This window comes from Pyrgilauda ruficollis, unplaced genomic scaffold, assembly GCF_017590135.1.
Source record: "Pyrgilauda ruficollis isolate IOZ18807 unplaced genomic scaffold, ASM1759013v1 scaffold106, whole genome shotgun sequence".
Lineage (NCBI taxonomy): Eukaryota > Metazoa > Chordata > Aves > Passeriformes > Passeridae > Pyrgilauda > Pyrgilauda ruficollis.
Window position 1 is genome coordinate 228,219 of NW_024508766.1, and position 7,748 is coordinate 235,966.

A 7,748-nucleotide genomic window follows, 5' to 3' on the forward strand; every position below is an offset into this window, starting at 1 on the left:
CCTGCCTATCTCTGCTGAAAATCCTGTTACTGTTCATCATAGTATTCCAGTCACAGGACTCTTCTCACAAAGGCTCACTTATACCACTGAGATAATCACAGGCCCCTCTCCAGTAAAGAACTTGGCTGAGGAAGAAGGAGAAAATAATAAAGTCTGACTTTGAAGGCTGGCCATTGATCCCAAGATAAAGACTGTAGAGTATAAGGCCCATGAGAGCTGGGGAAGAGCCCTGGTTATGCAGAGATGCTTTGCAGCATGTCTGAGGTGGGACATCTGTATGAAGCATCTTACTGCTGCCTCTGTGGAAGCTTATGTAGGGAGGACTGACCTAAGGATGGAAAGGCTGGTTTTCAGCTGTGAAAGAATCCCCTTTCCCTGAGGTTTCTCCCATGTGCTTCCAATGACATGTGTGAGACATGACCAGCTAATGATGGATACTATGGATCTTTTTCTTTCACTGTCATTTCACCTGATTAGTCTACCTTCTTTCTTAGTACTTCCCACATTTTCCCCCTGATTCACCGGAGACCTTGTTATGTTTAGGAGGAAATTATTTTCCTTTCTTTAGCCACAAGCAGTTGGAGAATATTGCATTTTCAACGGGGTAGACTCAGACTAAATGCAGACTTGCAAACTCGGCAAACAGCTGTTTGTCACACATAACTCTCTCACCATTTTCAAAACATTTTGCAGGTATCTTGCTCTAAAATTGTGTATGCAGTGGTGCATGTTCTATAGTTCTCATGCCTCAGTTTTTCTCATGATTTTCCTTTACATTAGCACTTCTGGCAGGATCCAGGAAGTAGGGATAAGCTGTGTCTCAGGTAGTTCTTCAAAGCTGTGAGCATGGTGTCATGCAAAAGAGAGATTTCTCATATCCGGGTTGCAGCACCAAGGAATGGCCATTATCGATTCCTTGGGTAAGATGATTGGTACATTGCGTAATGGGATAAGCTATTCTCTGTCCTCAGTGGGAACAAATAACTAGAAATGTGTTTTAAAAGCCACAAGGGAAGTTTAATTCATGAAGATATTAAGCGAAACTTTCTGGTGGCAAATAGATTTCTGTTTATGCCACTTGTGTTTAGAATTCTCCAGATGCTCCTCCAGCCCCCAACCAAAACTTGAGCAAAGTCCTCACTTTGTGGATCCCGAACGAGTGCAACAGCAGCTTCTTGCATCCTGGTCAGAGATCTACCCTGATTTTCCAGAAGAGCACTCAGGCAATTGCATAAACCAAATAGTGTGTTAGGCTTAATGAAGGTGTAAAAGAGCGTAGAAAGCTGTGCTACATTTATTCACTATATGCTGTGCATCAGCTTTGTGTGCTAATCAGGAGAATATTAAGACCATATATTTCATATTAATTATGATAAAGCAAGGGGACAATTTGATTAATGTTAGCAACTTAGTTTTGCCAGGTGATCTACTTGCATAGAAAATAAATAACCAGAACCTAATAGCCTTGGGGCAGATTTAATTCATTCTTGTAGGAAAATGTTTTAATCCTGCTTACTGATACTCAATATAATAATCGTGTTACGTACAATTCACAAATGTGCTGCCAAAGCAAAAGGGATTGTAATTAAAGACTATTCTTTCAGGGAATTTTATGACATCCCATGATAAACATAATTAAACTTCTTGGGAAGTTGGATACTTAAGCTGAGTTAGAATTAGCCTGTGAGATTTCAAAAATGCTGCAGCTGAAGCATGAAAAAGAACTTTGGATCTGTCACACCTGCAAACAAGAGGGACTTGTATAAATAATTCCTTTTCCTGTTTTTTCTCCTATCTGTCTTGTCAAATCAGAGGAGAAAACATTTATTCTTGTGGATATTTTCCCATCAAGAGAATTATGTATGGTGGAGAAAAATCTAAACACTGACAGTTAATGCTGTCTTGCTACCAAAAAAATCAAGCTTCAGACAATATACAACTTCCCTGGAAAGCCATTTCAACTGAGATTCTTATTTTACTTCATCTGTGTGAGATTCCCATGTGCTGCAAAATGGACCTTAAAGGGACCCTGAGAGACCACCTCCACCACTCATCCTGAACAGACACCATTTTAAAAATTGCTACTTTTCCCCTCTGTGCTGTCACAAAAGCTGGACAACTCTTCCCTGCTACAACACAGAAAAAGAAACCAGCCAGATTCTGATCACCCTTGAACTCATAGCAGAAATAAGCTGCTAGCTGCAAGTCCCGCTAAAACTAGATTACCACCTCAAGAATGAAAGGGTTGTGAAAAATAAACACAAGAAGGAATGGCTTCTTTGAGGATTGAGAATTAAAAGCCTGAAGTTCAAGGAAGTTTTCTTTGTTTGGTTTCAATAAGCAGGATTGAAAAAAAAATCATTTTGTAGATGAAAAGAGCATTGCAGAGGAATGAGCCAAGCCCCCTGGAGAGGCTGGCTGTCAGAGTTGTCTTGCTGTTCAGCAGATACTCACAGACAAATCTATGGAAAGCTGGCTTTCCACTACAAACTGTCATGTATATCTGTCACTATCAAAGAACTGCCAGAGGTCCCTGAGCCACCATGCTCTATGGGTTTCTCTTCTCAGTCTTGCACTGACCATGAACTAAAGTGTGTGATGGGAAAACTGAGGATAACCTTGTCTATATCAGAACTTCTTTGTTTTGCTTTTTCTCTGCAGTGGCTGAGCAATGCTGAGAATCCAGAGCTCTCACACTGTAGGCCTTTTGTGAGGTTGTGATCTTGTTCCTAATAGGCTGCTTTTCCAGTTCAAAGCTAAATCAGCTTCTCATCTGAACCATGCTGTTTAAGAGTTTCTGGGTTTTGTTGTTTTTCATTGTTGAGGGAACTTGGTGTCACACAAAGAAAGTAGCAGAAAAAACACATAGTTCATGTAAATTTCTGCTTTTGCTCCACAAGACACTGTCTAATTATATAACATATTTTTCTACTAGTGGTTTCACATAAACAGAAGATTAAATACAGTGTGGAGATCTATGTCTGTATCAATTCAGAATGGCTAATGGTCTTAAGTCACGAAAATGTAGGCTAAGATTTGCATAGCCCCTCTAGCTCTTAAATGGAAATATTCAAGCTCCAGTGAGAGTCCCAGCCACATGTATTGAGTATGAAAGATAAGGGGCACTAATCTTGAAAATTTAATTAATAATCTGGTTTGGATTAATTAGTTGTACATTACCCAAAAAGCATATTTAGTGTAATGACACTGTAATTGAAGTTTGACTCCTTTGTAATCACATCCTGTCATCTGATGCAAAGTGCTGGCTCATCTTCAAAGCCCTTTCTAAATACATATTTTACAATAGATCTGGTGTTGCTAGAAGCCTGGGCCTTTCTGCTCTGTTTTTTCTAGCAAAACCATTATCTGCTTTGCATTCTGTCTCCCTTAGAATCTCCAATACTGTAATGAATAGATTAAATTACCAGTCTGGTTTGCCAGGGCTTCAGACTGAGTGAGGGTCAGCTGTTAAAAGCTGTAGTTCAGTGGCGTAAGAGCTTTGGCACCAAGAAGGGTGGAGAAGGAGACCTTACTCTTGGCACAGTGTGCATGTGAACACTCATAGTGCTCTGAGGGGGAGGAGCAGCAAGATGGAGTGAGATCCTTCTTATACTAGCATTGGGCTTGCAGGGATCCCTGGGAATCAGCAATCCAAGCAGGAAAACTGCTCTGCTCAGGAAAGGGTGAGACCCCTTGCTGCAGTTGCCAACCCGCTTCTCTGAGAGAGCAACAAAGCAGTGGTCTGTGCAGTGTAGGGCTAGTTTCGAACAGGCTGCTGCTGCCTTCTCTTCAAATGGAAAAGGAAGTGCTACTAGCATGAGACAAAGTGCCTGTACCAGGTCCAGTTGCTCCTGCCAAGATTTGTTGAGTACCGTTCTCTACAGAGCTGATAAGGAGACCAGGGTACATTTTTTTGTCATGGGTTCTGAGTAGCCTGGAAGAGATGTAATTCTCAACATTTCCCCTATTCACAGCCTTGTAGAATGCAAATTTATTGAGATTGTGTTTGACTTTCTAACGAAATTGTTTGAACGACCCAACTATGCACGTCAATCCACTCTTAAATCCACTTAGTCACAGCATGTAAGTGCCTTTTGAATATGGTTTTGTTTTCCATAATTTTAGCAAGTCCATACACAGTAGTGCACACAAATCAGGCAGTTGTAAAATGGGACTCATTTTTGGTTCCACATACTTAGTATCTTGGTCTTCTGCAAGCTGTTGATACTCCTGAAGGATGGGATGCCATGCAGAGGGACCTAGAGAAGCTCAAGGAGTGGGCATGTGGGAATCTCATCAGCAGAGAGCAACAGCAGGGTGCTTCATTTGAGTTGGGGTACCAGCACAGGTACCAGCACAGGCTGGGGATGAACAGATGGAGAGCAGCCCTGAGAGAAGGACTTGGGGTGCTGGTGGGTGAGTGCCACGGGCACTGCCAGCCCAGAAAGCCAAACGTGTCCTGGGCTGCATCCAAAGCAGCGCGGGCAGCAGGGGAGGGAGGGGATTCTGCCCCTCTGCTCTGCTCTGCTGAGAGCCCACCTGGAACCCTGCACCCAGCTCTGGGGGCCCAGCACAGGAAGGACATGGAACTGCTGGAGTGAGTCCAGAGGAGGGACATCAACATGATCAGAGGGATGGAGCACCCCTCCTGTGAGGGAAGGCTGAGAGAACTGGGATTGTTCAGTCTGGAAAAGAGAAGGCCACTTGTGGCCTTTCACTACCCAAAGAGAAACTCAAAAGAAGATGGAGAGGGACTATTTACAAGGTTACACAGTGTGACAGGACAAGGCAGAATGGTTTTGAACTGTAAGAGAGTAAGTTTAGATTAGGTATTAGGAAGAAATTCTGTACTGTGAGGGTGATGAGGCACTGGAACTCATTATCCAGGGAAGTTGTGGATACCCCTCCCCTAGAGGTGTTGAAGGCCAGGTCGGTTGGGTCTTTGAGCAACCTGGTCTAATTTAAGGTGTCCCAACAGAGGTTTGTAACTAGATGATCTTCAAGATTCCCTTCAAACCCAAACCATTCTATGATTCTATGAAGCCAGGCTCTACTCTGGTACATACTGTGAAACATGAGACTGTCTCCTCACAGTCCTCCTTCCACACCAATGAGCTGCTTTGGAAAGCCATTGAACATCTCTGTCAATGAGAAAGAATGTCTGGTGAATGATGCTACTTAATCTGTTCATTCCAAGCAGGATGCTAGCAAAATACGCTGCAGTTGTTTATGAAGGAGAAGAAGGGACTATCCTTATTTATAAGAGAATGTTTCAATATTATTTTTTGTCTTTGTGTGACATGACAGAAGGAAGTAGGAAGTAATTCTGTGTCCAGCCCTGTCTAATAACACAGTAGAAGCATACACATGGATAAAACTGCCAGGGACAAAACATTGTATTTAGGAATGTAGGATCCCTGCAGAGTGTTACATACAGAAGGGATGGTCTGTGTCAGATTCCTTCTCGTGCAGTGGTGTTTATGCCACTGTAAATTGGTTTGTTGTGACTAGCAAACACCTACTTGGTAAGTGCTAGACTTAAAAGCTTCACTTGAACATGATTTGAGCCTCTTACTGTGCTTGGTCAGTTGGAGATGAGTAGGGAAGCAGAATAGTTTGTCATTGTCAGGAGAAGGGGGCAAGGACTGAACTCTCTGTCCTTGCAGCTACCTATGTAATGCAAGGTATTAGAGAGTATAAGAATGGGAATTGAGGGAGTAGTGTGGATACTAGGAATGGAAAAGTGGGCAAATGAGACTTTTGACTTCTGTCACACCTCCTAGAAATACAGATACTCCTCCTCAGTTGCCTACAGTGTCCTGCTGCCCATGGACAGCTGCTCCAGTGCAGTCCAGCTGTCTTCCTAGATGTACACTATAGCATGCCAAAAAGCAATGATAATTGAGAAAGCCCATTTCTGTCCTGGAAGCAAACTGTTCCATTTCTTGATAAAACCCTGTACTGTGGATTAACCCACCAACTGCTTGCTTGCTCACTCTTCCCCCAGGAGGACGGAAAAGAGTATCTGGAGAATAGAAGTGATAAAACTCATGGGCTGAGTTAAAGACAGTGTAATAGGAAAAGAACAAGCTGCCTAATCAAGCAAAGCAAAATTAGAAATTATTTTCTACTTCCCATCAGCAATTACTTAGGCATTTCCAGAAAAGCAGGTCTTTAGCATTTTAACAGTAAATTGGGATGACAAGTACTGTAACTCTGAAATTACCAGTTTCTTCCTTCTTTTCGCTAGATTTTTTTGCTGTATGTGGTGCCATAGGGTATGAAATATCCCTTTGGTCACTGGGATCAACTGTCCTAGGTGTATCGCCTTCCAAATTCTTGTGCACTCCCAGCCTGCTTGCTTGTGGGGTGGCATGACAAACAGAAACGTCTTTGAAGGTTGTTGTGAATGGCTGATTAAGATTGCTTAAAGAAATTCTGTGAAAGGTATCAACAAAAGCAATTTTATAACAAATTTGTGAAAACACAGTTAAGTTCTCTGGCAAGGTTTGCTCTGTTACCACATAGATAAAGAACACAAAGGAGAACTGGACTAGAATCAATCTGAAGTGACGCACAACAGAGACTGGGGATGCAAAAGGGTGAGGATGGAGAAGGTAAGGATGCAGAAAGGGAAGGGAGATGCTCCCACAGGATCACAGGTTTCACAATGAACCCTTTGCCAAACCTACCCTTGGAATTGTTCGGTGCTTTATGTCTAAAGGATGTGGCAGAACTTAATCATTGACTAATTTACAGAATGATTCTGTAGGATTTACAGTAATTTTGAATCTAAGATGGCAGCATTGATGCTACACTTGCTGTAAAGTGTTGAAGTCAATTTTCACACATGCACACAGACATATATACGTGTATATATTCAAATATTCCTTTGTGTGTGTGCATGTGTACAAAGCCCCTGTTTAAAGCTCTCCCAGAGTTCAGTGGAAAGCCCACACGGGATGCCTTTGCATCTCTCAGTGGGCAAAGGCTTCAGCCTCGAGGAGGGGGTACCAGCCCAGCCCCACTGTCAGTTTTTGATGAAGCTCCTTTGAGTCCCAAACCTGTGGGTTGATGAGCACCAAGAGGCACATCCTGCTCCAAGGGACATGCTGGCACAGCCACTGGGGGCATGGGACCTCAAAGGGCCTCCCCTGGGACCCCGTTCATAGGGCTGTGAGATGCTTGGCTTTACTCTTCCATCAGATTCCATCCTGGACTCAATCAGGTCAGTAATTTTCCTCAAAAGTCCAGTAACAATAATATTATTTCACTCCAGCTGTGATTCAGACAAAAACAAGTTCTCAAGGATATTCATTAGAAAACAGAATTTTGTTAGTCAAAAGAAGTTCTGGGGAACAGGCAATGCTATTGATATGCTCAAGGGGAGCTTAATGATCCACAGCCATTAATTAGGACCAAGGCTTAACAAGAATTCCTGAGATCATAGAGCAGCCTGAGGAGATAGGGGTGAATGATCACAACACTTTGCAAGCACTGCTCAGCAATAACAAAAACGCTCTTATCCTACCAACACTCTTTTGATCACAAATCTAAAATATAGCACCACATGAGCTCCTATATGGAAAATTAACTCCATCACAGTCAAAACCAGTATTCCCTACCTGCTTTCTTGTCCATCTCTGCTGAGGCTACAGATGGGTGGCACCACAACTCACCAGAGTGAGAATGTCCTTGACAAACATCAAAAACATTTGACATTGTCTGGGTTGGTTGGAAAGGATGTT